The sequence below is a fragment of the Cervus canadensis genome, chromosome 2 (assembly GCF_019320065.1).
Source record: "Cervus canadensis isolate Bull #8, Minnesota chromosome 2, ASM1932006v1, whole genome shotgun sequence".
Taxonomy (NCBI): Eukaryota; Metazoa; Chordata; class Mammalia; order Artiodactyla; family Cervidae; genus Cervus; species Cervus canadensis.
In genome coordinates this window covers 44336452-44362567 of record NC_057387.1, presented here as the reverse complement: position 1 = coordinate 44362567, position 26116 = coordinate 44336452, and the positions used below count along the sequence as shown (strand labels likewise).

The following is a 26116-nucleotide window of genomic DNA, read 5'->3' as shown; positions in this document are numbered from 1 at the left end:
TGGTTTTTTTCCTCTTCATCAGGTTTTTAGCACAGTATAGACACAGCCCAGTCTCTGACAAATGCTTTTGTCAATAGCAAAGATACTTGGCCAAAGTTCTAATCTGTATCTCTATTTTATTGTGTTCAAATTCTTACTACATCTCTTTAAAGATTGAAACTAATGTTGACTGCAGTCTACTGGAATAGCTGAAAAATACAGAAAATAAACTTTATTTGCATGAAGGTGGCAAAAATAGAAACGAAAAGCAGAAGAAATATCACATTGCTTAAACAAACTCCATCAGTATTCAAAATCACATTATGTAGCTTTAAATCTCAAGGTTATTCAATTGTACTTTACAAAGTTCATTTAGAAAGATACCTGGATGTCATGGAAAAATGCTAAGTGGTTTCAAGTTAACATGAATATGCCCTCCTATTATTCATTATCTTACAATTATTTCCTCTTCACTTTGTCCTTCTCTTCTAGAACCTTTGATCTTCGCTTTTACTGACATATACTGCTGATGATAGACACCATTGAATTCCAAATGTTTTGTGTTTGCTTGTAACCTGGAACTGCTAGGTCTCTTTTCTAAGACTGCAAAAATAACCCCCTCCCACCTCTCCTGCAAAATAAAGCACACTTATCTAGCCGATGAAGGCTTGGAAAACTACAGCACTCCAAGGTCATACTGATCTCTGACCTAGCAAGTACTTTGGTACAAAATCATAGTTGTTTCAAAACACTGGCCTCTACCTGCCAGGCTGCATAATGCCCTAGGAAAGTGAGTTCTCTTGTCCTTTAGAGATGTCAGTAGCATAGGTAAACTAAACTTAAACTATGTTACAATTCAGCCAAACTGCACCTGGAAATTTATATTGGCAGAAAAGATTCATGTGTAACTATCTAAGATTGTTACTTCCATTATCAATTTACTGTAATTATGTCAAGTTGAGGAAATAGAAACAATGTTATGAATGCCAATTTAATTTACATACAATTAAACCAGAACTATACACTTCATCTCCGCACCTTAATGCTTTCCTAAATTACTATATTTAATGATTAGAGTAATATGAAATGAGATGATGGAAGGAGAGAATATATGAATATATTGTTATCTGTTTTATCATAAAGTAAGTGATGCTGTCCTATTAAAACACATAGAGTATAAAACAAATCCTTAATATTATCACATATTTAGGGCCCTTTAATATAGAAAAGATAAGCTTGCTTAGAGTATCCTCTACTGAAATGACTCTTTCCCCTGGCACATGAGGCGTTAGGGATTACACTTGGTGCCTATGCCCCTCAGGGTCCTGATAACCCCTCAGAAGGCGGTGAATGCATGTCCACTTGATACAAATCTTGTCAGAATATCACTCTCACCACACTTCTACATCAAGGACACTCTCACCCTAATTTACATCCTTGAAGATTATCAAGATTTGTTAGTGTGAAACACATGACCTCTGAGGCTAGCAGATCCCTCATAGGAAGGCAAGTTTTATGAAAATCTGAACCATTATCCTCTTCCTTGACAAGGTCTTACCTTATTCAACACTGTCTCATTCCACCTAAAAGTTCTATAACGTTATTCAAAAGAAATCATCCTTGGAACTTGTTAGTCTACTTTTAAACATAGACCAGAGGAGATATTTCTTTTCCATTTAAATTATTGTTTATCCAAAGAGAAATAAAGTAGTTAAATTTAAACTGTGATCGTTTAAATTGTTCCAATAATGGTAACAATAATAATAATAGAAAAATCGTTTGATGCAGAATAGAATACAGCTTGCAGAGACACCAACCACTTGTTATTTGGTGCAATTTTTTTTTTTTTTTTTTTGCAGTGGCTGACCAGATTTGCCATATTTAACTAATGCAGCCTTTTCATGACTAATGGTGCTATAATTATAATGTGTTAATCTTTTATAATTTATCCTAAGGAGAGGTTCTCAATTTAACATAACAATTCTTACAGGATTTTCTCTGTGTGTTGGTTGAAGAAAACAGTGGAAAATAAAACGCTTGTCAAAGTTTTCTTTAAATTGCCAGCACATCCACCCAGATCACTGGCCGCCCCTTCGACGTTCTGCCATTTGTCTCCAAACCAATGAGGGTCTATCTGCATGCAGCCTCTCACTGCCATGTGGAGACTGAAGTGTAGGAGCAGCTTCCAAAACTTCAAGGTTGCCATAGTCATTTTGCTTTCTGCATTAGTATAAGAAATTTCAGTGCTTTTAAACAATTATTATTATGTTGCTCATATTTAAATGCCTCCAAGATAGCTGAGAACTGAACATTTGAAAAGTTAAGTTTTCTGAAAATAAAAAAGATCAATTGCGCCTTGCATCTGAGGACCATATATTACACTTAGGCATATGTCTGTGTTTAGATCTTGCCAAAGGGACAAACCAGAGCAAAATAAAAATAAGATAGAGTGAAGGTGAAGGCATAGTGGGCCACTGTATACGTGTGCAATCAGCGATGATTAATAAAGCATTTAGCTCAAATCTCTGCCCGAACATACAGTTAATTGATTTCCTATTTCAGGAGGAGAAGCAGCAGGCCCTGACAGAGCCAGCAGCAGGAGCTTTTCCTCTTCATTCATTATTTTCTTGCAGAAAAAGTTGTAGCCTGCGGTAACTCCAAGCGAGAGGTTTGAGCGTCATGCTATATTTCTTAAACAAAAGAAAAAGTTCTTTAGGACTCTCAAAAGCTGCTTTGTAACTGATGAGCTGAACAAAGCTCAGAAATGGTGTGATTTTTGTTTCAATAGTTTCTCCAGGGATTCATCATTGATGAATTTGTCCTCACCAGAAAAGCTAAATCCTACTCATTTAAAGATAACAGTATCTCACACTAAAACTGTCTCTATCCAGATATTAAAAGCATTATATTGCCGATAGAAAAGTGACAACATAATGAATCAACAAGGATACCTTAAGCCAGCAAAGCTTTAAGGTAAAGAAGTCTATTTGGACTATAATTTATTCATGGATCAATCTAAAGGTAATTGAGCATATTATGAAGTAGAAGAGGGTTCTTGTTTCTAATAGAAGCAAGCACTAGCATCTCCCAGTTTAAACTGCATAATTTTTATGAGAATGGCTGCAAGTTGGCTAATAGCACCAGTCTACAGTGCTGTAAGAGATCAACTCTATTTTTTAATCGTACCCTCTTACCTGATTTGAAACAATGAGGGCAAGAAAGGTCTTTGATAACCAAATGGTAATAAGTTAAAAGATAAAATGATTTCAAGTTTATACTGAGTGCGATATAAATATGTATATTTCATATACTATTAAAACATACACACACATATATGAGTACAATATATGTGTGTGTTACAAATTGCATATATATTTTGCACTCAGTATAAACCTGAAATCCATATATATATATGTGTGTGTGTGTGTGTATATATTTTCTGTGTGTGTGTATACACACTGATAGATTGAAGAATAAATTAAGTGTAAATGATATAGTATGCTTCACAACTAAGAATTTATTTTTTTACAAAAGCATGTTCACATACAATTTAGTTACACTATCTTTTGTCATTTATTCAACATATACAATATCAAATGCCTACACTGCACAAGGAATTGTCCCTTGCTACATTAAAGGTTGAATAATTTCTATATGTAATGTAATTATCATTGCTAGTAATTTTATAAGTATCACTTGTCATTCATGAGGGCTAGTGTTATACTGAATTATATATCAAGCATATCTAGTTTTGCTGTTATCTAAGGGCATTGGACATGTGTTTGAGTAAACTCTGGGAGTCTGTGATGGACAGGGAGGCCTGGCGTGCTGCGATTCATGGGGTCACAAAGAGTCGGACATGACTGAGTGACTGAACTGAACTGAAGGGCACTGTATACAAAGATCCTTGGAAAATTATTTAATCTCAATCAAATGATCAACAAAGCAAAAAGTGAAGACAATAAACCTTCCAAGATTTAATCTTTAACAAAATTCAGAAATGCAATGGTGTACTTTTGGATATCTAAAATAAAAATGTAGGAGCACAATGGTCAGGAGCCTGGGTTCTCTTAGTGTGTTCCTAACACACCCTAATGAAATCGCTCTGTGTTCCGTGTGATGCAAGAAAGTACGGGAAACAGAGATGGGAGGTCTGTTCTGTTCTATCTGAATCTACTAATTTTTCTTCTTCCCTTCCTTCAATTATGGCAGCAATTAATTGTTTACATTTGATCCTGAATTTTATTCCACAATCTGCTTTAATGTGGCTTACATTTAGAAACTTGGATTTTCCCCATGAATAACTGGCTTGTAATACTTTATCACTGATATAATAGTAAGCAATTTTTCATGATATTATCAGATTTGGACAGTGGAAAACAATAAGAAGAAAGAGAGAGGACCATCTGTACATTATGTTAGATAGTACTATGTGGTGCCCAGTGGTACAAATTGGGACACTGGGGCTGGACATGCAAAATATATGATATCAATGAAATGTAACTATTAGTTTAACCTGGTAAATATAAGCAGACAACGTATGATCAAAAATTTGATGTCGATGGTAGTCAAAAGCAATGATAACTCATGCTTCATAGTGAAAGCAGAAAGGCAGCATTTGCATAGTGGTTAGGATACTGATTTAGAAGTCAAATTTGCATTAAAATCACATCACAGTTTTACACCCACTAGCTGTGTGACTATGTGCCAATTACTTAACCATTCTGCTACTAATTTTCCTTATCAATGAAATGAGAATGATAATATCTAACTCACGATGTTGGTATAAGCATTCAATGGAATAACATTTGTAAAGTTCATGCCTGCCAATTTATTCCCACAAGCCTTAGCAGCTTACATTGCATTGTGTACCATGCTCTGTATGACCCTGTTTGCTCATGTTAGGAAGGAACCCACCCTGTGTTTTTAACCTGGGACATGTCCATTTGGTATTTCGTCTCAGTTCAGTATTCACGGGATCTTAATAATGTCCTCTACTGACTCCCCAGTCTCCCCAGTATTAAGAGCCCCTCAGAGTGTTGCAAAGCATTCTGCACACTTCTATCCTTGCATTTATGCCACTGCGGTATCACTACTAGCCTCTGACTTCATTTTCCCCACTTGAGGGCGGGGTTAGTTTTTGATCTAACCACTCAATGTATTTTCTTCCCCCTTGTTTTTGGCTTGTTGCTTAGTTTTTTTTTTTTCTCAATAAGTTTTTCAAAACTTGAAAAATTACTGAATGAATGCACACATGAATATCTTGAATGTATGTTAAAAATTCTGCTGGTTGTTTGAAATGTCAGACAATCCCAAACAATCACTTTCAGAAAGAAATTAACTTACAGAAGTAGGTTCTTTTAAAATTAAAAATTATATCATACTTACACAACATGTGTGATTCACAAATTAAAAAAAAATAACAGTGCAAAACACTTACTTTATATATAAAAAACAATCTGTCATTTTAAAGAACCTGTAGTTAATAACAACAGCAGTACGCCAAGACAAAAGCTGTGGCAGAGGTGACCTCAGATGTCAGATAAGCAATGACAATGTGCACCTAACCCAGGCTGAGAGCGTGAAACTTTTCTAGAGGAAATGACATTAGCGCTAAGTTCTGAGGGAAAAAGTGAAAGTTGATTGGCGAGTAGTGAAGACAGAGAAGTGAGGGTTAGGAAAGGAAAAGAAAATCTTCCCAGTATACGAAATAACAGGGGGAGAAGGGTAACACTTTGGAAGAGGCGCTGGGGTCCAGGAGACTGCTGACGCTCTGCTCCGTGTTTAATAAGATATAAGAGAGTGCGGGGCTTCTTCAGTGAAGGGGAAGCAGAGCATGTTTTGTTGTGAAGTGATGACGCTGGCATGTATGTTAAGAAGAATGTCAATCAAGAGAAGAAAATCTAACATGAATGGAAGGCCAGAAAAGGGTGAAGGAGGAAAGACTCGCTTTTTGACAAAGATTGTGCAGGTGCTGGAGCCACAAAGACAGCGAGGAGGTGGTTCTTTCCAAAAGCAGCTTATGGCCTGTGAGGAAGACTGACTCGTATTTGACAGAACTGAGGTGAGATCATGACTGTTTTACATTGACATATTATTTAAATGATGTATAGCAGATTCCTCTAAAGACACAAACTTATTGCTTAAAGTGATAACTTTCAAAGCAATATCTTTAGCTTGGAGTTCAGGAGATTAAGTCCTGACGTAGTGATTGAAAAGAAATAAAACCAAAGAGATGTCCAAACCACTGTGCATGAGAAATGCAGAAGAATCTGAAGCAGAGGGGGAAGAAAGGAGAGAAGAGAGGGAAGAGAAAAGATCATTAAGAGAAGGAAAATAGAGACAGAGAGAGAGGGAGCAGAAACTGATGGTGTGATGGCTGGAGGACTTTCATAAAGAGGAAGAGCTAATATTCAACTTTAAGATGTTTGTATTGCTGCAGCCCAAATCCTCCTCTATGATCCCTAAAACTTTAATAACATCTCCTACCCAACTTCCTACCCTGGAGAGAAATCTGGAAGAAAGTCAGGAAAATAGGATTGAGTTTCATGGTTGGATTAGAGAATTCTTGAGGTTGGCCTCAGAATAGAGACTAATGAGAGGTGAGATTTGAGGGAGATTCAGAAATCAGTGGCAGTAAGAATTTATTGCCAAAAGTGATGTAGAGAACACAACCTCTAGGAATTTTGTAGCAATATCCAGAGGGTGGGATTGGGTGATCTCAGCTGACGTCTGGGTTATGTAGATAATTGTAAGGAGGAAAGAGATAAATAGAGGAAGATGTGCACCGTTTGACATAACCCTGGGCTAATGAGCAATTTATTTCAACTAAGAGCTTCCCGGGTGGTACAGTGGTAAAGAATCTGCCTGCTAATGCAGGAGACACAGGAGACCTGGGTTTGATCCGTGAGTCAGGAAGATCCCCTGGAGCTAGGAAATGGCAACCCACTCCAGCATTCTTGCCTGGAGAATCCCATGGACAGAGGAGCGCTAAGTCTATGGGGTCATAGAAGAGCCAGACATCACTGAGAAACTGAGCGTGCACATAGCAGGCATGCAAATTAAAGACTTTCTAGTGAAGGAGGATTTCAAACTGTGAAGAAAGATTATAAAAAGGAGAAATAGCATGTAGTGCTAGAAAAGGGGAAAAAAGAGAAAGGAATGGTTGAGAAAGGGATGGAAAGTTAAGAAGCTACAGGATGAACTCATCCTTACACAACCTAAACATAGTAAATACCTGAAGAATAGTAGCAAGTGAAGCCGGGAAATCTATGGGGGGCTCTGAATTTAGGGCAAAGTGGTCTGACTTTTTATTCTTCAGGGTGTAGGGAAACATGTACCTTGATATACTTTTATATAATCAGGTCTCCATGGTGGGAGACAGAAGGATGAATTGTTGGGAGAATGCTTGTGGCAGAAAGAGGAGAATGATCCAGAATGTTGGAGATGGTGAGTTCAAGAAGTATATTGGATTTCAGAGCACTGGAAAAAAATTTAAATAGAAAGAAAAAGAAAAAAAAATACGAAAGAAAGAAGAGTGGAATGGAGTGAGGGAGTAAAGGAAAGAGGCAAAGACAAAAAAAAGGAAATGAAGAGCAAACTCAATCAAATAAGAATGAATTTTTATACATAGGAAAATATCTTTTAAATATTGTATACTCTGAAAAATAGAGGGCCAACAGCGACTACACATACCAACCCCAAGAATACACATGGGTCTTCACTCCTTCACAACTCACCAACCCGTGCGCCCTGCTCTGACAATGACTGCTGCCTGAAACCACCTCACTTTCATTCTTTCTGACACAGAACTCCTCTCTGACAAACTTCTGCTTTTACCTCTTTACTGCTCATCTCCCTGCAAATGACCTCCCCTCTCTCACCACCCCCCGCTCAATCAGAGTCTCAAGCATTTTCTAAATCATGTGGGAACTGTGTTAACGGATGACTGCACAGGTTGTAAGCTACAGAAGAGTTACATCTTCATGAAAATGAGCATAGAACAAGGTGGGTAGGGAATCTGGGGGGGGGGACAAAATAGGATTCCATTTGCTTTCCTTGCACACTGGAGAACTGCTGGTGCTTTGTACTGGTGATCAGGTAGAGGGCGAAGACATGGAAAAATCACCTTCCTCAACAATAGCTCTAGTGAGAGATGACTGTAAGTTCTATACAGGAAACAACTGTACCATCATTGTTATCTTCCTCAAAATCAACATATTTATCTAGCATCCCTCACACCAAGCCCTTTGCAAAGTGCAGGAGTCCATCAACTCTTCTTCACTGCAAACCCATGAGGTGGGTATTGTTCTTGTCCCCACTCACAGTCGAGAAAACGGAGGTTTGGAAAAGCTGAATAACTTGCTCCAGTTCGTACTTATTAATCAACCACAGATCCAGGATTCAATTCCCAGTCTGCCCGATGCTAGACTCTGTGCTGTGTTGTCACTTACACCTCTTTGCAGTCCTTACAAAGCTTATTAAATGAGTATCTACTCCATTTTGATTGATGTAAAGACGAATACCACACACATATTCCGTTCCTTGAAATCTATGCTTCTCATTTTTCTCATTCCACAAACTGTGAAGAGAAAAATGCTTCAAAAGAATGCCGAACACATGCCATGCAAAATATCTGTATTAGTTTAGTCCTGTTTATTACTGGCCTCAAGTTTAATGAGCCCAAGTTAATACAGGTGAAAGGCCAGAGTGTTACACGCAGTGGTTAATGAAATACCATAGAGCTGCTGAGAAAATGATTAGCAACCAAATATGAATTTAATATACTTCATTCTCAAGAGCAGCACCCCATGGGAGGCATCTTTTGGGGGGAGACAACATGACATATTGCAAGTAGTACTTGCTTGAGAGTTAGGAGATGTGGCCCCAATTGTAACCTTGCTACTGGCTCTTTTTGTGACCTCTGACAGTGCAGTGACTTTCTTGGTTTTCTCATCTATAAAATGAGAAGGTTGGACCAGATGATATATAATATTCCTTCCAGTGTCACATTTTGTTTTGTTTTCAAATTCAGTTAGAAATCCTCAAGGTTTATGCCCAGGTAGCAACACATAGTCTGTGGAGGAAACGTTGGATTGAGTCATAACTTACATAACTCTTTCCCTCTTACTTAATGATAGAACATTCTGAATCTATTTAAGTAGTAAAAATATGGATAGTGTAGCTAATATTTACCAAACTCCTGAGGTTGGATGAGTTCTTACACTGCTTTAGGCTTCATCGGTACAACCACATATAGCGTTGCTATTTTATCTCATTAAGTAATAAAATCTGTATGGATAATTAACAGAAAGAAGACATTTTTTACAAAGAAAGCTATAATATAATCTGTATAAACTGGGAAGTTCCTACAGATCGCAACTAACACTACACTGTAATTATCTGTACAAAGTTTGATGTTTACTTACAAAGTCACTTGAGACACACTGTCTACAAAATCAAACATGCACATTTAGAAGTAGATACAAGTGATCCAGGGCATGAACTTGCCAAGTAAGTAAGAATAAAACAGAGATACACTTCTGATTGCATTTGTGTATATTGGAAGTTTTAGGCTGTTAAAAGAAAATAATAGTGTGTGTGTGTGTGTGTGCTCAGTCATGTCAGACTCTTTGTAACCCCATGGACTATAAGCCTGCCAGGCTCCTCTATCCGTGGAACTTTCCAGGGAAGAACACTGCAGGTTGCAATTTCCTACTCCAGGAGATCTTCCTGACCGAGGGATTGAACCTGTGTCTCTTTCTTCTCCTGCATTGGCAGGCAGATTCTTTACTGCTACACCACATGGGAAGCCCCAAAGAAAATAGAACCTTCTATAACACTAAAACAGTGCAATATACAGAATGGTCACTCATCTTGGATGCAGAGACTAAGACACTTAGTCTCTAAGACAAGTCACTTGCCCTCTGTGAGCCTCTATATATCTATATAAAAATGTTGTTGTTATCTATATAAAAATGAAATAATAATGATCACTCTTGTCTCCTCACTCTTCACAATTGTTTGAAATAGGAAGGCACTAACAGATTATTAAAATAGAGCTTTTACTGTTTTATAAACTATAAAGCATCCTAGAACTCAAGTGTTATTTTAATATATTGAGTATAAATATGATTTATGCTCAATATAGCAAACAATATAAAGATGAAGTGAGTATGCTGAATTATAAAAATGTCACAAAAAAACTATACACATGAAGAAAGACTTCCTGAGCTATAGTTCTTCCAGTGCTTTAGGAGGACTTGGATGCAATAATATGCTTTGAAATCCACCTTCAAAATGCCACTGCTTTCATGGCAAAATATTGCATAGCATGTCAAGGGCAAAAACCAATGAGGGAAAATGGGACAAAAATTATTTCATACAATGGGATAGAAGCAAAGGGAAACAGAAAAGTGGAGTGATGAAGAAAATGGGACTGCTATAAATATGAAAAAAGGCACTCAGGATACAGGCTATATTTGGAGCCACAGTAGAAGATTAATCAATCTTTTTCAGATTTATATACTACAATACCTAATATTTTCCTACATGGAAACACCTGGATGACGGCTTTAAAAACCTTCTTACCTCAAAGTGTGGCACAAGATATAAAGTATTACATGTTGATCCAATCAAAAACCCTATTTGTGGTTACATTTCAGGACATATGGAAAAAAATGATCATCATTTTGAAAGTCAATTTTTAGGGTTTCTATGCTAAGCAGGAGATTTATATTGGAGAGAAAATGAAAGTAAGTGCAAGTTTTTAGTTGAAAGGAAAAGAATTTTCTAACATAATTAATTACCATGCTGGTAGGAAGTATTTAACAGCGGGAAAGAATCTTTTACATGTGTGGCAAAAGGCTCTATAAACAATAGCTTCTCCATGCAGGTTAGAATACACTAGCTAACGTCCGTCTGTGACATCAGACTTGCACCCAGACCTGGGTCACTGCTGAAGGCAGTCATCCAATCCCACGGATTTGGATCTTCCCCTGTCTCTTCCACACACATCACTTTCTAAACTATAATACCATTATTTGTGCATTTTCTTTTTTTCTGTATAGATCATCAACATTTTGGGAACGTGCTGATTTTTCATCATTTCCCTTAGTTCTTTGCATCTAGCTGGCATTAATTAAATATCTGATGAATGAATGAAGAATTAAAATTGACAGAAAACTATACTGACAAGTAATTTCAGCTAACCTTAAGTGGTCACAGCTTAATGATGACAACACGTGATCTAGCCTGAACACTTTTGTACAAAACATTCAAAAAGATTCCCGCTACATACAATGTTTGGCAAGAGTGGGATTGATCTAACACTTAATGACCAGATACATGCATGATATTTGGCCTGGTCCATAGTATTGCATAAACCAATCCCTGGTAATAACATTTACTTTGAATCGTGAAAACATCCTATAGCTGAATAAGTAATAAGATATTGTAGGCTTAGAGCACAATACAAATAATTTCTGTGTATTTTCCAGGTTCTTTGCTTTAAGTTTTTAATAAGAAAAGAGTAATGACCAACTTTTTCATTCTCTTGTTCATAAAAATATCAAACCACAAAATATTTTATAAATCATAGTTATAAAAAAATCATTATTTTATTGAAAATTTACTTAAAACAATTGTGAACCTAGGCAATTATCACATTAGGTCAAATATCCCTGAAGGTACAATCCAATTGATTCTGTGGCCTTTATAAAGGCAAAATGGTTGTGGAGTCCATGCTGTGGTTCTTTTTATCCCCTACCCTAGCCCTTGGGCCTAAAGATGAGCCTAATGCTTGGCATTGACTAATAACCACAAAATGAAGACAGCAAAGAAATCAGCTATTAGTTAATAATTATCTGAGCTTCACCAGACATCAGTCAGTTGTTGAATATCACATGTCCCAAGAAGAATTAGTACCAAATTCTAAAACCAAATAACATGATTATAGATTTTAAAGTTATAGAAAAAAATACATGTTTTTGTGCATTATCTCAATTTCTATCATAACATAATTATTATAATACTGATGAAGCTTGAAACCCACTGATGAGGCAAACACTTAACACCCAAGGCCACATAACAGTAGGTAGCAGAGCAAACTCAGACCTTGGTCTCCCAACTCAAAGCTTAACCCCGTCGCCTTCTTCATTGACTGACCATGTTCTTCCCAAGCTTTTTGGCTGCCATTTCACCTAAAACTACTGCAAGGTTTTTGGCATTTTTAGTAGTTTGTAGTAGTTTTTCATGTAACAGGATTAAACATAAATAAATAATACTATAAATACATACAACATTTATCACAATTTTCATTGATATATATTTATCTAATCATTTGTCTAATCTTATCAGACAACAAATTCTAACCCTTTGTTGCACTCACCAAGCAAAATCTTTGCCTGTATTTAACTCAAATACCCAGTTATTTTATGTTTACACTTGAAAACTATATATGGGTAGAGAATGTAACTGCTCCTTGTCCCCAGCTGGGCACTCAGTCCTGTCCAAAAAGCCTTGGTATGTTACCACTGTCAACCTGGGGCTTTCTCATCACAAAATGACATTTTTATACCTCCTTCTTTCTTTCCAAATCTAAACTGCCACTCCTTCTCATTGTTAGTTGATAGTCTTAAAGATCATTACATTATTGGTTAAAATATTTGAAGCAATTTTTCTATCCTGAATCTTATAAATCTACCTCATTTGTACTATCATCCTTCATCTTTTCTTCTATTAAAATGGGAAGCGTCCTGGTTCTTTCTAACAATTCATTGAGGGCTCTATTGCTCATATACACCTGATGATCTGAAGGAATTTGCTTCTGTAATTTTCATCTATGCTCATCCTGTGATTCAATCTCATTTTTAAAAATATTATTTCTATTCACACACTATATGCTTTATTGATTGCACCAAAACTTTTGACTGTGTAGATTACAACAAACTGTGGAAAATTCTTCAAGAGCTGGGAATACCAGACCACCTGACCTGCCTCTTGAGAAACCTTTACACAGGTCAAGAAGCAACAATTAGAACCGGACATGGAACAACAGACTGGTTCCAAATCGGGAAAGGAGTACATCAAGACTGTATATTGTCACCCTGCTTATTTAGCTTATATGCAGAGTTCATCATGAGAAATGCTGGACTGGATGAAGCCCAAGCTGGGATCAAGATTGCTGGGAGAAATATTAATAACCTCAGATAAGCAGATGACATCACCATTATGGCAGAAAGTGAAGAGGAACTGAAAAGCCTCCTGATAAAAGTGAAAAAGGAGAGTGAAAAAGTTGGCTTAAAGCTCAACATTCAGAAAATTAAGATCATGGCATCCAGTCCCATCACTTCATGCAAATAGATGGGGAAACAATGGAAACAGTGAGAGACTTTATTTTTGGGGGCTCCAAAAACATTGCAGATGGTGACTGCAGCCATGAAATTAAAAGACCCTTGCTCTTTGGAAGAAAAGCTATGACCAACCTAGACAGCATATTAGAAAGCAGAAACATTACTTTACCAACAAAGGTCCGTCTAGTCAAAGCTATGGTTTTTCCAGCAGTCATGTATGGATGTGAGGGTAGGACTATAAAGAAAGCTGAGTGCTGAAGAACTGATGCTTTTGAACTGTGGTCTTGGAGAAGACTCTTGAGAAAATTCCTTGGACTGAAAGGAGATCCAACCAGTCCATCCTAAAGGAAATCAGTCCTGAATATTCATTGGAAGGACTGATGTTGAAGCTGAAACTCCAATACTTTGGCCTGATGCTGATTCATTTGAAAAGACCCTGTTGCTGGGAAAGATTGAAAGTGGGAGGAGAAGGGGAGGCAGAGGATGAGATGGTTGGATGGCATCACCGACTCAATGGAGATAAGTTTGAGTAAGCTCCGGAAGTTGGTGATGGACAGGGAGGCTTGATGTGCTGCAGTTCATGGGGTGGCAAAGAGTCGGACACAGACATGGTTGAGTGACTGAACTGAACTGATACTCCTTTCAGGAATCTGTCCTCTTTTCCAAACTAAGGAAATGCTTTGGTAATGAGGTCAAAAAGCACCCTTATATTGCAAATGACATGGTTGTGCTTTTGTGCTCATTTTACTTTGTGTGCTTAGTCACTCAGTAGTGTCTGACTCTTTGTGACTAAGACTACTGGAGTGGTTTGCCATTTCCTCTCCTGGGGGGTCTTCCCAACCCAGGGATTGAACCCATGTCTCCTTTGTCTACTGCACTGCAGGTGGGCCAATTCTTTACCTGCTGAGCCGTTGGGAAGCCCTTCATTTTACTTTATCTTTCAGTAATATGCAACCTAGGAAAAATCCCTTCTTCTTTCTTAAAAATACTACCCTTCTTTTCCTCCTACATCATTTCTGTATCCCTTTTGCTGGTTAAACTTTTCTTTATGAAACCTATAACTTAGCATATCCAAGACTCAGTCCTAGACACTCTTTTTTCCCCCTTCTATCAACATACTCTTTCTAAGTGATTTAATCTAGTCTCATGGCCTTAAATATCATTTCAGCTGTGGCTTTCAAATTTATAGCTCCAATACTGTTCTTCACACTGGGCTTCAGACTCTTAAGTCCAGCACCTCAATTAACATATTTAATTAAATGTTGGGAAGCAATCTCAAAATTAACGTATCTTAAGTAGATTCCTTATTATTTCACTCCAAATAGATTTCTTTCTAATCTTCTCCATCTCAGATAATGGAGTGGCTGCTCACCCATTTGCTCAAGTGGAAAACCTAGGGTTATTCTAGGCTCTTTCTTTCCCTTACCATCCTGCTTAGATTATTCCTTCAGCAAAACACCTAGGCTCCACCCCCAACAGACATCCCCAAACTCCCCACTCCTCACTGTCTTTCCTGTAAGGCACTAGTCGGGGTTTCACTGTCTCTCACAGGGAACAGAGCAGTAGCCTCCTAACTGATCTGCCTCCTTTGTTTTATGACTTGCTATAATGTATTCTCCACATAGCAACCAGAGCAATTGTCTCAAACAGAAATGAGAACAGGTCACCCCTCTGCTTAAAATTCTACAATGATTTCCCAGTGTCCTTAAAATAAAATATAGACGCTTCATAATAACTGCAGATTTATCTGGTCCCTGACTACTTCTTCAGTTCTGTTTTTTTTTTTTTTGTTTTCTTAATTTGCTATATTGCTGCCATACTGGTCTTCCTGCTTTTCTCAAGTCTTATAAATTCCTATAGCCTTATACTTAAAGTAGGTCCTCCAAATCATACTCTGCATATCTCACTTTTAATAATAATCCTATAATTAATTAACTAATGTTTTTTCTCCATCTTCTCTAGAAGGTATAAACTACCAGGTTAAATTGTTTATCAATTTTGTTCATTGATGTTTCCCAAGAACCTTGAACTCTGGCTGACTCACTGAATATTCTTAGTGAATGAAGGTATTGGGTAGAAGTATATAGTATATTTAGGATAAACAGTGCAGTCCTTGAAGTGAACTTGGCTTCTAATCCTGGTTCTATTATTTACCAGGTTTTTGACCTAGGCAAATTTTGTTTAACCTTCATGTCTCAGTTGCCTAATTCATAATATGGGAGTAATTTTTCATAGGGCTGTAGTAGTGAAAGTGAAGTCGCTCAGTCGTGTCCGACTCTTTGAGACCCCAAGGACTGTAGCCTACCAGGCTCCTCTATCCATGGGATTTTCCAGGCAAGAGTACTGGAGTGGGGTGCCATTTTCTTCTCCAGAGGATCTTCCCGACCCAGGGATCGAACCTGGGTCTCCTGCATTATAGGCAGACGCTTTACCATCTGAGACGCCAGGAAAGACTGGGCTGTAGTAAAGATTATATAATTTATACTTGGTATATAAAACAAAGTCAGAGCTTTGTACACATTAGGCACTTAATAAATACTAGATCTTGTCTTCAACATCATTATTTTGATAGAAATCCCAGCAGGGTGTTGCAGTTTTCACTATTTCTATCTTACACGTGCTTTAGCGTATTTTGCTCTGTGCTTAATATTACCCTATAATTAACGTTTCTCTCCCTCCAATAAACTTTTTCCCCCAGCGTTTACAAGGGAAGTCAATGGATTAAGCATGTTTTAGATCATGGAAAATTATTTCACATTTAGACTGCATGCATTCTATAGAGGAAGAATCGCTCCCATAGTTATACAACTTTAAGCTCTGCATGTTTAAGTAAGTAAAATTAAGGAAATGAAGATTTGATAGTTGAGAGGTAAATGTAAACACTAGTGCTTAAAGAATGAAGACAAGCCCATTCTGTAGCCTAAAGTAAATGCTGTCATCTGTGGGGGTGGGGAAGAGCCTCAGATCTGAGCCCATTACCGCGCTACTCCAGGAACATCTGGCAGTCTGTCACTTCACAGGCGACAACATCTTCTCCAAACAGAAGAGACTTGAATTCATCAGGGATTCTCAGAGTACAGTATATGCTTAACTTAAGTACCTGCTTTCCGTGATTTCCATAGATTATCATATTCATGACACTGTGGAGTGAAGGCATTCTCCTCACTCTCTAACCAGAACATGAAAAAGAAATTAAAACACTGGCAGGCACTTTGTCTCCAGTTTGTTGGACAAGTAAGAAAAGGACTTTCTACCCATTTATGTAAATGAAATTCTGTCAACTCAGAGCATTTTAACAAAGATAACAGCCGTCTGCCTATTAATAAATACCAGGCAAGATAACAATTACATTTGGAGTTGACTGTTTTTTCTTTCCATAAATGTAGGTCAGTGGATATTTTTAAAGACAATGTTATAAGTAAATTTGCAAGCCCCCAATAACTTTCCCCCTTATTTCCATTAAACCAGGAAGAAATTTCAGCATGTACAGTTTATGTTTGTTTTCTTAGTAGTGGTTTTAGAACGTACCAGTCAAAGTCATTTTAGAAAATCAACCCTGAATATTCATTGGAAGGACTGATGCTGAAGCTGAAGCTCTAATACTTTGGCCACCTGATGTGAAGAAAAGACCCTGGTTCTGGGAAAGACTGAAGGCAAAAGGAGCAGGGTCAGCAGAGGATGAGATGGTTAGATAGCATCATCGACACAATGGACATAAATTTGAGCAAACTTCTGCAGATAGTGGAGGACAGAGGAGCCTGGTGTGCAACAACCCATAGGGTCACAAAGAGTCAGACATGACTTAGAGACTGAACAATAAGAACAAAATATAATTAAATAGGTATGTGCTTACACACACACACACACATACACATATACATATTAGTAAGACATCTATGCTCTAATCCAATATTTTGAATTCAACAGAAAGACATAAAGCATAGTAGGCTCCCTGTTGTCCAGGGGTGGTTATCCAGTTAGAAATGATCTGGGTCCTTGTATTTCATTGACTATCAGAAGAGAAGGGTAAGGATATGTAACAGAATAATTAATCTGGTTACCCATCAAGTTTTAGGAATATACTTGGGAATAATAAATTAATGAACAAATTGAGTTTTGGGGGATTATCTATAGAATCAATTAATCTACCCTGGTCCAATGTTCTAATAGTTAGATTTCAGAAAGTGACTTTTTAAACAGGTGATGATGAGATTCTGAATTTCCTTTTGTGGAAGATCCTTCCAAGAAAACATATTTTTCTCTGTCTATTGAAGTCTGGGAGAGAGACTATGTTGCTGTATTAGAATGCCAGTTAAAAGTACTGGATAATTTTGTTTTTATTTATGACAAATTAAAAGCACAGCATTATATTTAATCACATTTAAGATGTTATCATATTATTACGAGGAAAAATAAGCAAAATAAATTGTTTAAAATGTTAATAAAACTTTTTTACCTTCAGAGTCTGCTATTTTAAAGATGCCATCAATTAATTGCAAGACATCCAGATTCAGAGGTATTAAAATGTGAAAAAACTGCATGCCTTATAATTGATGGGATGTACTATGTTCCCCAAATATTTACTGGCTCAGTTCTAAGTTTCTTTCTTATCATTGTTCGTGGCTATAACAATGGTATTTCATTATTCCTAGTGCAATGCTATGTGAAAATTACATCATCATTCCTAAAATTCCATTCATAAATAAAAGTCCAAATTTTAGAAGTATAAAACAACGACAAAAAAATTATCATCAGAAAAATTCAGGGAATAAACACTGTTTTATTTCCAGCTTTATCCCCCCAAACAGTGTATCTAAAAGGAAGAGAAGGCAGAGAGGAGAACTCACTGGATGCCTCTGTTTTGGGTAGAGTCCAGGTCTGCATGCCTCTGAGACAGGTATCTTTGTTTCCTGAATTCTATTTCCCCCCATATCTAATCTAGACATAGGTAATGCCATTTAACAAAAGATTAATGTGAGTTCAAGGAGAAATTGTCATAAGCAATAGTGCTTCTTCAAGGAAAATCATATGTGATCATTTTTTTAAGAGCAAAATTCACCTCCTGTATTTCTTATGAATGTCTCTGCATGAGCTAAATACCTGAACAGTTGATGGACTTAGTTATTTCTAGAAGAAATGTCTGTTGATCAGAGGGCAGGGAAAAATTCTACCACTGTCCCTCGGAGATACTTTTTCTAGGACAGAATGAGCCACAGGAGAAAGCTACACAAGACAATGTCAAAGGATACAGCATCATTATGTCATTTATAATGGCTGGTGTGGGTTACATCAGCCAATAGGACTGGGAAAGTAGGTTTACCCCGAATAAGAATGAATCAAAACGTAATGTCTTAATTTATAAGAATCAATAAAGTCATAAGCAAATACTATACACTCCTGTTAGTCATCCCATGATGGAACTGTGTATGTGATGGCACTAATGGATTCCTTAAATGCAAATTACTGCTAAATTCCTAAGTAAACCGTCCCTCACTTCAGAGCCATTGTAATCCATCTCTTATGTCAGATGAACTGTGAGACTTATCCCTCTGATCACACAGGATTTACGGCTTTTCTTCATTCATCTCTCATACTCAGTAACCCTTTTACTTCTCCTTTCCAAGTTTATATTTTAAAGCAATCTATTCACCACTGAAAAAAGGACCCTAGTGTAAATAGGATGTCTTCAACTTATGGCCAAAGAAGCCATCACTGGTTATACAATGGTCCAGGTTCTATTACACAAACGACAATCTGGGGAGCTTCACGGCTCGCTCGCCCTCAGCAATGTTTCCTGTCAGCACACAGAATCAAGGCTGGGTACTGACTTTGGGGGTCTCCTCCTGCTCCTAATTTTTCTTATGATCTCACATTTCATGTTTGAGAGAAAATTTCCAGAGGGCCAGGACTGGCTGCAGTAAGTTCTTTGGTTTGTCATCAAAATGGATTTTGATTTTTTAAAAGTTCCAATATAGTAGGTTGGCTAAACTTGCATTCATTCCTCAAAATTCTTGACAGCCATTAAAAAGAAAATCACGTACAGGAGGATTATAAGAAGTATAGGGAATGCTTACACAATATATTTTTAAGAGAAATAAAAAGAGGAATTAGATCAGTATATGCAGTATGACACCAATTTAGTTTGAGAAATTATTGTCTATATGTGTATACACATACCTGCATGCAGTTAGGATATCTGAGTAGTAAGGCTAGCAATGATATTTTTTATACTCAATGTATTTTGATAATTTTCTGCAGTGAGCACATATTACTTTCATTATCAGAAAAATGTTATTAAAACAAATACTATCTTAAAAGATATACTAGTGGAAAATATTATAAAAACCTTTGTGGGATTAAATTACAATTATCATTGTGGGAAAAAATTGCTATTCTGTTTTAAACCTATGAGCTTCAAATATTAATTTGGGATGGTAGCTACTAAGCAAATAAGTGGGAGAAACTGTATGCAATCAGTTCAGTTCAGTCGCTCAGTTGTGTCCAACTGTCTGCGACACCATGAACTGCAGCATGCCAGGCCTCCCTGTCCATCACTAACTGCCGGAGTCTACTCAAACCCATGTCCATTGAGTCGGTGATGCCATCCAACCATCTCATCCTCTGTCGTCCCCTTCTCCCCTACCCTCAATCTTTCCCAGCATCAGGGTCTTTTCACATGAGTTAGCTCTTCGCAACAGGTGGCCAAAGTATTGGAGTTTCAGCTTCAAAATCAGTCCTTCCAATGAACACCCAGGACTGATCTCCTTTAGGATGGACTGGTTGGATCTCCTTGCTGTCCAAGGCACTCTGAAGAGTCTTCTCCAACACCACAGTTCAAAAGCATAACTAGACATAAATATGATAAGCAGATCCCAGGCCAGGTTCTAAGAAAATGGGTTAAATACACATTAAATCAGAAATGTTCATCCATTCTAGCAAGGCATTGAATACAATTTGAGATTACGTATGTTTATTTTATAGCTGTGAAAAGAAGAGAAGTGAAAGGCAAAGGAGAAAAGGAAGGATATACCCATTTGAATGCAGAGTTCCAAAGAATAGCAAGGAGAGATAAGAAAGCTTTCCTCAGTGATCAGTGCAAAGAAATAGAGGAAAATGATAGAATGGGAAAGACCAGGATCTCTTCAAGAAAATTAGAGATACCAAGGGAAAATGAGCAGGGAAAATCTCTGCTCAATAAAGGACAGAAATGATATGGACCTAACAGAAGCAGAAGATATTAAGAAGAGGTGGCAAGAATACACAGAAGAACTGTACAAAAAAGATCTTCATTACCCAGATAATCATGATGGTGTGATCACTCATCTAGAATCAGACAGCCTGGAAAGTGAAGTGAAGTGGGCCTTAGGAAGCATTACTACAAACAAAGCTAGTGGAGGTGATGGAATTCCAGTTGAGCTATTTCAAATCCTAAAAGATGATGCTGTGAAAGTGCTGCACTCAATATGCCAGCAAATTTGGAAAACTCAGCAGCAGACACAGGACTGGAAAAGGTCCATTTTCATTTCAATCCCTAAGAAAGGCAATGCCAAAGAATGCTCAAACTACTGCACAATTGCACTCATCTCACACGCTAGCAAAGTAATGCTCAAAATTCTTCAAGCCAGGCTTCAACAGTACATGAACCGTGAACTTCCAATGTTGAAGCTGGATTTAGAAAAAGCAGAGGAACCAGATATCAAATTGCCAACATCTGCTGGGTCATCGAAAAAGCAAGAGAGTTTCAGAAAAACATCTATCTCTCCTTTATTGACTCTGCCAAAGCCTTTGACTGTGGATCACAATAAAATGTGGAAAATTCTTCAAGAGATGGGAATACCAGACTACCTGACCTGCCCCTTGAGAAACCTGTATGCAGGTCAGGAAGCGACAGTTAGAACTGAACATGGAACAACAAACTTGTTCCAAATAGGAAAAGGAGTACGTCAACGCTGCATATTGTCAAGCCTGCTTATTTGACTTATATGCAGAGTATATCATGAGAAACCCTGGGCTGGATGAAGCACAAGCTGGAATGAAGATTGCCAGGAGAAATATCAATAACCTCAGCTATGCAGATGATACCACCCTTATGGCAGAAAGTGAAGAAGAACTAAAAAGCCTCTTAATGAAAGTGAAAGAGGAGAGTGAAAAAGTTGGCTTAAAAGTCAGCATTCAGAAAACTAAGATCATGGTATCCGGTCCCATCACTTCGTGGCAAATATATGGGGAAACAGTGGCTGACTTTATTTTTCTGGGCTCCAAAATCACTTCAGATGGTGACAGCAGCCATGAAAATAAGAGACACTTACTCCTTGGAAGGAAAGTTATGAGCAGCCTAGACGGCATATTAAAAAGCAGAGACATTGCCAACAAAGGTCCGTCTTCTCAAAGCTATGGTTTTTCCAGTAGTCATGGACGGATGTGAGAGTTGGACTATAAAGAAAGCTGATTGCTGCAGAATTGACGCTTTTGAACTGTGGTGTTGGAGAAGACTTTTGAGAGTCCCTTGGACTGAAAGGAGACCCAACCAGTCCATCCTAAAGGAGATCAGTCCTGGGTGTTCATTGGAAGGACTGATTTTGAAGCTGAAGCTGAAACTCCAATACTTTGGCCACCTGATGCAAGAGCTGACTCATTTGAAAAGATCGTGATGGTGGGAAAGATTGAAGGCAGGAGAAGAAGGGGACGACAGAGGATGAGATGGTTGGATGGCATCACTGACTCAACGGACATGAGTTTGGGTAAACTCCGGGAGTTGGTGATGGACAGGGAGGCCTGGCGTGCTGCAGTCCATGGGCTCGCAAAGAGTCAGACATGACTGAGCGACTGAACTGAAACTGAATGTTTATTTCTGAATATATAACTAAATGTCTGTCCTGTACGGGGTGGTGGCAAATTAATATGCTTCCAAGAATTAAACTGTAATGTAAACTTTAAGAATTAAAAAGCTAACTCTAATACTTGCTTTTATTAGGGTGAGATATTTATTCATTTTATATTTCTGAAAGGAGACATACATTTAGACAGATGCACATATATAGCACTTATATGCATACTGGCTTCTCTGATAGCTCAGGTGGTAAAGAATCTGCCTGCAGTACAGGAGACCTAGGTTCAATCCCTGGGCTGGGAAAATCCCCTGGAGAAGGGAAAGGCTACCCACTCCAGTATTCTGGCCTGGAGAATTCCATGGACTGTATAGTCTGTGGGGTCCCAAAGAGTCGGACAGGACTGAGCGATTTTCACTTTCACATTCATACATAATCATATTCAGAATAAAACTTTGTCCCTCCAAAGTTGAGTTAAACAGCTAAACAACTGTAGTTTCCTGAATGTCCCTGAGCCTAAAAATACTGCATCTCTGGAAGGATCTTTGGTGGCAAGTATCATCTGCACTGAACAGAGTTGAGAGGAGCTATCAAGCTAAGTATTACCCTCACACTTATTTTCAATAGGACTGTTTGTGGATGAAAAAGAACACTTTTTACTGGCTAGTGATGTCTTTTGTAGGAAAGTCTTTTTATGTAGAAGTCAGTGAGTATGAGAGAAGTTTCACTAGAATAATGAAAAAGTGAAGTTGCTCAGTTGTGTCTGACTCTTTGCAACACTGTGGACTGTAGCCTGCCAGGCTCCTCCATCCATGGGATTTTTCAGGCAAGAACACTGGGGTGGGTTGCTGTTTCCTTCTCTAGGGGATCTTCCCGACCCAGGGATTGAACCCAGGTCTCCTGCACTGCAAGCAGACTCTTTACTGTCTGAGCCACCAGGGAACACCATGAATAATAAAACTAGTTTTTAAAAAAATGAAACAAAGACTATATACATAGATTAGAGGCCATAGCAGCAAATACACTGATGCTGGAAAAATAAGGTATCAGTAGAGAGAGGATTATAAGTTGGTGAGACACAGTGAAGACTGGTACTTTACAAACATCGAAGACCCATTAAGATAATATTTACTTCACAAACATTTAAAAATGGGTATTTGTATTTCACTCAGGCCTGCTATACACACATATACAGCATATATAAACAAAATATAGACTATACACACTATACACTACATATACATACACACATGGAGAGAAGCCAACTGTAATTTAAACTCCACCTTCCTCTGGAAGCAAAGGACAAATGCACAAAGGGGAAATTGGGCATGTGAACATGATCTAAAAAGGTAAATGAATGAAATTATTGAATCAATAAAACATTAATTTTCCCATTATATATGATATTGAAGTTCAGAAAAAGTAGCTATTGAACTCTGCACATGCTGAGTCATCTGATGTGACTTGAAAGCTGGATAATCTTCTGTCTGATAATTCAATTAAGTTACATCAATATGTATGCAGAGTACATCATGCGAAATGCCAGGCTGGATGAAGCACAAGCTGGAATCAAGATTGCTGGGAGAAATATCAGTCACCTGAGATATGCAGATGACACCACCCTTATGGCAGAAAGAGAAGAACTAAAGAGCCTCTTGATGAAGGTGAAAGAGGAGAGTGACAAAGCTCGCTTAAAACTCAACACTCAAAAAGTAAGATCTTGGCATACGATCCCACCACTTCATGGCAAACAGATGGGGAAACGGTGAGAGACTTTATTTTCTTGGGCTCCAAAATCACTGTGGATGGTGACTTCAGCCATGAAATTAAAAGACCCCAGGCTCCTTGGAAGAAAAACTATGAGAAACCTAGATAGCGTATTGAAAAGCAGAGACATTACTTTGCCTACAAAAGTCCATCTAGTCAAAGCTATGGTTTTTCCAGCAGTCATGTATGAATGTGAGAGCTGGACCATAAAGAAGGCTGAACACCTAAGAATTGATGCTTTTGAACTGTGGTGTTGGAGAAGACTCCTGAGAATTCCTTGGACTGCAAGGAGATCAAACCAGTCAATCCTAAAGGAAATCAGTCCTGAATATTCATTGGAAGGACTGATGCTAAAGTTGAAACTCCAGTACTTTGGCCACCTGATGCAAAGAGCTGACTCATTAGAAAAGACCACGATGCTGGGAAAGATTGAAGGCAGGAAGAAAAGGGGATGTCAGAGGACAAGATGGTTGGATGGCATCACTGACTCAATGGACATGAGTTTGAGCAAGTTATGGGAGTTGGGGGTGGACAGGGAAGCCTGGGCTGCTGCAGTCCATGGGGTCACAAAGAGTTGGACATGACTGAGCAACTGAACAACACCAACAAATGTTTTGGCTTCCCAGGTGGCAGAGTGGTAAAGAATCTGCCTGCCAATGCAGGAGACACAAGAAATGTAGGTTCGATCCCTTGGTCGGGAAGATCCCCTGGAGTGGGAAATGACAACCCACTTCAGTATTCTTGTCTGGAAAATTCCATGGCGGGCTATAGTCCACAGGGTCACAAAAAATCAGATACCACTTAGTAGGCACATGTGCACACCAATGTTTACTGAAAATCTACAATATTTTAGGCATTGCCTTTTCTCACTGATTCATGGTTCTGCAAGGAGACCCAGGCTAACTGCACCATTGTGTGCATATGCATACCTTCTCAGTTGCATCCGTCTCTTTGAGACCTTATGGATTGTAGCCCACCAGGCTCCTTTGTCCAAGGGATTTTCCAGACATGAATACTGGAGTGGGTTGCCATTTCCTACTACATCAGGGATGGACCCTGAGTTTCTTGCATCTCCTTCATTGGCAGATGAGTTCTTTACCATTGTGTCACCTGGGAAGCCATGGACACCTTCTAAAGGTGGCTAAGTTGTGTTGCACTGAGACACCAGCTTGGAAGGCCTAGAGACATACAACTGGTATGAAATGACAGTCCTGGATCTGCTATGGATCCAGGGGAGTTCTTCTCACAGAATTCATTTCTGTACACAATCTCTTTCTTGCAACATTTTGTAGTGATGATGAATTTCCAATTTTGGTTATTGTCCTCTAAAATATATTCCAGCAGATGCTTAAAGAAAAAACTCACATCTCCATGGGACAAAAAGCATAATGACAGGTTGAATGTGCTAATACTACAGGTTTCCCAAATAAAACCTTTATTGATCAAATGCCTTATCGTTATCAAGAGTCAATCATTTATCTGATCTTTCAAGTATATGTGAATTGAATAACACAGATTTTTTTTTCCTGAACAATCTTCACTAAAAGATCACTTCAGAATTGTAGCCTGAAGCTTTATTATTACCATATAATTGCAGAGGAAGTTAGGTCAAGCACCGTTACCATCTTTCTCATATACTGATTCAATCTATATACTGGGGTTTATTCACAGTCTAGAAAGTCATACAGAGATTAGAAGAGAGTTAATCCATTGGAGAGAGATGCTGCATAAAACATTCAGTATCATTAAAATGCCAAAGATGAAGTTTAAATATTATTTGATTTAGAATTTTGCATCTGTATTCATAAGTTTAAAATTGTCTATATTTTTTATTGTAGTACTATTAGGTCTTAGTAGTAAAGTTCATCAGGTTTTATAAGTTTTGGGGGGAGTCTATATCTTTTTATAAGCAGTAATTGTTTAAATAACACAGAAACCCATAAAACTATCAGCTATTCAACTGCAAAACTACTCATGCCTGATATCCTTCTCATGGTAAAATTTAAAGTTTGCATTCCAGTTCTATCGATGATAACTTGTTACATGTTTTCAAAACTTTGGTCATTTATATTTGATTAGAAATTGGCTATTCTCTCTAGATTTTATTGCCAAAGAGTTATACATAACACATTATTATTCCTACTAGTTCTCTGATATCTGAGGTTACTTCTGTCTTCAGTCTTACAGAAT

At 37.9% G+C, this 26116-nt stretch overlaps 1 protein-coding gene across 1 annotated transcript in view; it reads right to left on the bottom strand.

The window, feature by feature from the left end:
• The window catches only part of DPYD (dihydropyrimidine dehydrogenase), an 882445-nt gene that overhangs the window by 23147 nt on the left and 833182 nt on the right, over positions 1 to 26116 (bottom strand). The window lies entirely within an intron of this gene.